Raw genomic sequence first — 6,000 nt, 5'->3', positions numbered from 1 at the left:
TTAAAAAAAGGAAAATACTAGAACTACAAAATTACTGAGCCTTAAATGCTAACCAGTAAGAATTTGTTACCTCAATAGTTTATAAAAATGATGTCATTTTTTTTTTTGGTTAAAAGACGAATTCATTAAAAACTAAAAAGCAGAGTTCAACTCAGGACCATGCCTGACCGAAAACAACCCAGATACATCAAAGTCCAATGTATTTCTAATGTCTACAGGCGGGCATGTAAAAGATAAAAAACTGATATCCTGCTCAGCTCCCATCTTCGCGAGAGCGTCTGCATAGCAATTTGCTTGGCGATAAATGTGCTTGATTTGAACCTGACCGAACCTGGACATGAGCTACCTGCAGTCATCCAAAATGGGAGATACAATATTATTCTCATACTTAGCATTGTGACAAATATCAACAATCGCTTTGGCATCTACTTCAACTATAAGGGCAGAAATATTTAAATTGTTGCAAAGAGTGAGCCCATCCCTTAGCCCCCATAGCTCTGCCTCGAAGCTGTTGGTGAACCCGATCCTCCTAGAAAACCCAGCCACCCAGTTACACTCTCATCCCGAACAACACCACCACAACCTGTTATACCCGGATTGCCCAATGAAGCCCCATCTGTGTTCATTTTTTTTCCAGCCTCTTGGTGGCTTCTCCCATCGCACCAGCTTGGTTGTACTGCCATTAGAAGTCTTAGAAGAGGAAAAGCAATACATGAATTCCATAGTTTGGCTGGTTATCTCAGCAGCCAATCTTGGATTTTGTGGTTTCCCATTAAAAACATAGTTGTTCCTACTCCTCCAAATATGCCAAACAGCAAAGGAAAAAAGCAACTTCCAGGGAGGGTGCCCATCAATGGCACTCTTGCTTAGCTTCCCATTTATACTCAATCAATCTTGCAATTCTGACCGCCAAAAACCATGATTTGTGTCCAGCACTCCTAGTTGTCTCCAAATAAGTCAAACCCGAGGATAGTCCCTTAATGCATGGAGTATAAAGAGGAATGGGCACTGATTATCATTGCCCACTCCTCGCCCTACAAGGCAATCCTTCACTCCAATGCTATTATGGACACACTTCCACAGAAAATATTTGACATGAGGTAACGTTGCTAGCTTCCAAATCCAATTTGCTGTGAAAGGTAGATTGGTGTCATCTCCCATTGCAATCCCAAAGGCACTCTTTAGATAAAAAATGCCCCTAGGATTTTCCACCCAAGCCAATCTGTCACTGCTTCTCCCTTGAAGAGAAACTAGAATGGCTTGAAGCATTAACTTGCAATCCAACGGAAAATCAAAAGGCAGCTTATTCCAATCCCACCCCGAGTCTTGAAACACATCCTTAATTTCTAGCATGGATGCTTCTTGAGTTAAGGGACCTTGAATCAATTGCCGAATAGGACCTTGTTTCGTCCAATTCCCATACCAAAAATTGATCTTGCAATCCTTACCAACCGTCCACCAACTACCCTTCATAAAGACCTCCCTTCCCTTCTTGATAGCTGTCCAAATGCGGGAGCATGGGAGTCTATCTACATTACTAGAGTCGCACCTTCTACTAGTACAATATCTTGCACCAAGAACTTTTGCCTATAGAGCATCTTTTTCAGTGTGTAATCTTCAATTCAATTTTGCAAGAAGGGCAATGTTCCTCCCCTTGGCTGTTTGCAGGCCAAGGCTACCTCTATCTTTCGGTTTGGTCACTTTATGCCACCCAATCCAATGGATTTTCTTTGTTGCCTCCATAGTACCCCACAAGAAGTTTCTATTAACCCTATCCAACCCATCAAGAATCTTCCCCGAGAGGTGGGCACACTGCATGACATAGGCTGGGATTGTTACTAAGGAAGCTTGAATGAGGACATTCCGACTAGCCATGGAGAGTAAATTAGCCTTCTAGCTAGCTAGCTTTTGCTTACCTCTATCTAGGACAAAATTATAGTCTTGGGAAGATGATCCGGGATGCTTAATAGGAATTCCCAAGTATTTTCCAAGATTCGGAGTTGAAGCAAAACCCAAAACATCACAAAGGGACTCCTTGGTAGCATCGTCCACATTAGGCGAGAAGTACACTCTTGATTTGGCTTCACTAATGGTTTGCCCTGACACACCACAAAAAACATCAAGAACCTCTCTTATGGCAGCACAATTGGCATGGTCTGCTTTAGCGAAGAAAACTAAATCATCGGCAAAATGTAAATGGGAGAAGGCCGGACCACTTTGCGAAGCTTTAACTGGCTGCTACTCTTTCATACTACATTTTCCTTCTATTAGTTGGCCAAGGAAATCCATACAAGGGATAAAAAGATACGGGGATAAGGGATCCCCTTGCCTTATCCCTCTCGAAGGGTAAATAGGGTCTAAAGCTTCTCCATTAAACATTATGCATGTTGTCACGATTGATACACAAATCATGATGATATCAATGAGATCCTTCAGTAGATTTGCTTTGATTAACATATCCTTTATAAAATTCCATTCAAGTTTGTCATACGCCTTCTCCAAGTCAAGCTTCAAAGCCATGTAGCCTACTCTCCCTCTCTTTCTACTTATGGAGTGTATGACTTCCTGAGCTACAATAGCATTATCAATACCCTTCCTTCCCGGCACAAAGGCTGCTTGAAGAGGAGAAATCAGCTTCTCGAAATAAGGTCTCAATCTAGCAACTATGATTTTTGTCATTACCTTGTACACAGAGTTACAGAGGCTTATGGGTCTATAATTTCCCAAAGTTTCTGGACCTTGGATTTTGGGAATGAGGGAAATAAGTGTCTTATTCAAATAGTCAGGCATTCTCCTTTCTGCAAAAATTCTCTTTACCTCATCCGTCACCGACCTACCCACTATCAACCAAAATCTCTGAAAGAAGCCTGCATGGAGACCTTAAGCCCTGGGGCTTTATAAGCCATCAAAGACCACAAAGCTATTCTTTTCTCCTTCGTAAGCTTAGCTTGCCATTGGGTGGTATAGGGTTCTTGTCGAGAGACACTAGAGAAGGAGGTTGTATATATATCATTGAATCCACTCCCCCATTGCATCTTTAATAGCAATATCTGATTTTGCTTCCTCCGAATCAGCATTGAGGCATGATAAAATGCTGTGTTCTGCTCCCCTTGAATCATCCAATTTACCTGGGATTTCATCGCCCAAAGCTCCTCCTCTTGTCTCAGAATCGTATCAAGTTCTTTTAACAAGTCTTTTTCAAGATTGAGAAGGAATGAAGATGGCCTAATTGAAACAAATCGCTGAATACCATTCAACCTAGCCATAATGCTCTTCTTCTTGACAAAAATATTCCTGAAATGTGTCTTGTTCCAAAGGGCAGCATCCTTGGTGAATTTATCCACAGCTTCAACAAAACTAAGTGTTTGCCCCCAAGCCTGTGAAACAACCTTTGGAAAGGTGAGGTCTGTCAACCAGCAAGATTGGAACTTGAAAAGCCTATTTCTCACTACTCGGGCTGCAGGGATGACATCGAGTAAAACTGGGCAATGGTCGGAATGACATCTTGTGAGGTGGACAACTTTGGCTTCAGGATATAATAGGCACCAGCTAGGGTTGACAAAGAACCTGTCTATCATTTCTTGAATAAGGGCTTGAATTTCCCTTTTGTTAGTCCAAGTAAAACAAGGTCCAGAAAAACCAATTTGAATATGCCCAAATCTCTACTAAAGCCACCTTCGGTATTTTCGCAACAACTCCCTCCAAATTTATAGCCCGCCTCTGGCCATGGCAAGCTTGAAAGCTGAAACTCAACAGAGGCTCTCGAAATCTACGTGGCTGTGTCACATCCCTTAAGTGGTTTTCCATTTCAGAATGGTTGATCACACGGCCTTAGTACAGACTGTAGACCCTCTTGTTCTTGGGTGGGAGGCGTTTGAGAAGTGTTAAATGATGAGACATTAGAGTTTGATGAAGCATCTTTTAAGACCCTAGCCCGTCTAGTCCCTTTTTTACCCTTGCTCGAATAACTCAGCGAGCTTGTCTTAGTTGAGCTAAACATGATTGTCTTGGCTGGGCTAACTACCTCCTTCCCTTTGTTGGCATTTGGCCCATATGCAGAATCTGGGCTTCGGTCTGAGGTGTGGGCCTGCTTATCTAGAGCTTTCCTTAAAGTTGTGATGGCACTCATCACTTGGGATTCACTTAAGATTCTTGGGAGAGAATGCTTTCTTCTGGCCTCTCTCATAAGCCCATCTATCAAGTTAACCTTCCCTGGAGCTACCACATACCTTATCTTTTCATCCTTCATTCTTTTATCATGCCTCATATGACCGTTGTCCACCACAGCATGGGCCCCTCCACTCCTTTGCTGTTTTTTCCCCATTTTCTTGCGCTCAACCATAATCCACGGCCCGTACGTACCTTCCTGCTCTTTGTCATGCGCACTCTCATGCACGTCCTCGTTGGGTCCCTCCATATCTCCTGCCTGGTCAAATGCATTCTCTTTGCATGCGTGATTATCCACACCACCACCAGCAACCGTTCCCTCCTCCATTGAAGCCGATCTAGGTAGAACAGTGTACGGACAGTTAATCTTCCTATGGCCAATTCTTCCACAAGAGAAGCATAATTTCTAAATACCCTCATAGCAAATAGGTTGCTTAAACCTTCCAATTAACGTTGTCGTTATTAATGGTTTTTCAATGTCTATTTGGACACACAGCCACGCAAACCTCCCTCTAGCTTTAGTGGCAGTGTGCGTATTGACCCTGAGAACATTGCCAATGGACTTCCCAATATGGAGTAGAGCTTCAGAGTTATAGTACTCTATGGGAAGCTCATTGAGCCTCACCCAAACTGCTACAGAGGTAACGTTTGTCGTGGCCGGCTGGAAATTTGGCTCCCAAGGTCTAATGGAGAGAAAATGCTCACATATAAACCATGGCCCTCTTTTCAAAATATTTTCGTAATCCTCTCTCAAAGACAACCGAGTGAGAAAGAATCCATGTCCCAAGTCCACACAATCCAACCTTCTTGCTGGTTTAGACAAGGTTAATGTAAAGTTGTAATTTACAGCTATTTTGTGTTGGCATTAATTCCGTGCCAAATTTGATTGTAATTTTCTTCAATCTTTTGTACACTATATTTCATGTGGGATTTATTTGTAAGGGTTGTGTGAAGACTTAAGGCATTTATAGAAGACAAAAGAAGTTTTTGCGGGTAGTTCGCGAGTAGTCATCCCGCGAAGTGAAGCATGTGCTTAGCACATGACTGGAATGCAAAAAGTCAAGACAGATGATGACAGCTGGTTTTCGCGAATGTCTCACGAGTAAGGTCTTCTAGCGAAATACCCGCAAAACAGTCTGTTTTGCTATTTTGTCCTATCTGCTCCACTACATCCTCATACACACTATATATACCATCATTACCCACATATTAAGTAGAGAGTTCTTTAAAGAGAAAACCCTAGCCACAAACCCTTGAGAGTGAGAGATTGTCATACTCACAATTCTCTACACCATCCTTTGTGGTTTTCCTCTACTCATACCTCTCCATTTCCAAATCCTTGAGAAGTTGATAGCCCAAACACTTACCACACCCATACTAAGTGTCAAGTGAGGTTTTGGTATTGTTGGGAAGTATTGGAAGAAGCCAAGCTTTGGCAGATGCAATCGGGCGTATTGCGGGATCCGAAAAGTTAGACAAGACACAGTTCCGAGAAGCCTTGTTGGAGTAGGAGCTTGGAGGGCTTAGGTGCACTGGGTAGATTAGGCTTGGAGGGTCTCTTGCTATTCGTGTATCCCAACTTATTGTCTAGTGGATCGATTTATTGCTTGGAGGGCAGTGGAGAGGTTTTTCGTCGAGTTCTTCGGTTTCCTCTTCGATAACACATCGGCATATTATCTTGTGTTTGCATTTCTCTTCCATACTCTTTTAGCTTTCATTTTACTGCTGTGATTTGTTGAATTTGGCTTAGAGTAATTTTTTTGTTTGTTCGCTCGCTTTTACTCTATTCCGCACTTAATTTAAGTTAGAGTAAAATCAACCGAGCCGTAATAA

The sequence above is a fragment of the Castanea sativa genome, chromosome 4 (assembly GCF_040712315.1).
Source record: "Castanea sativa cultivar Marrone di Chiusa Pesio chromosome 4, ASM4071231v1".
In the NCBI taxonomy this organism is placed as follows: domain Eukaryota; kingdom Viridiplantae; phylum Streptophyta; class Magnoliopsida; order Fagales; family Fagaceae; genus Castanea; species Castanea sativa.
The sequence above is the reverse complement of the archived record's forward strand: the minus strand, read 5'-3'. Positions refer to the sequence as shown.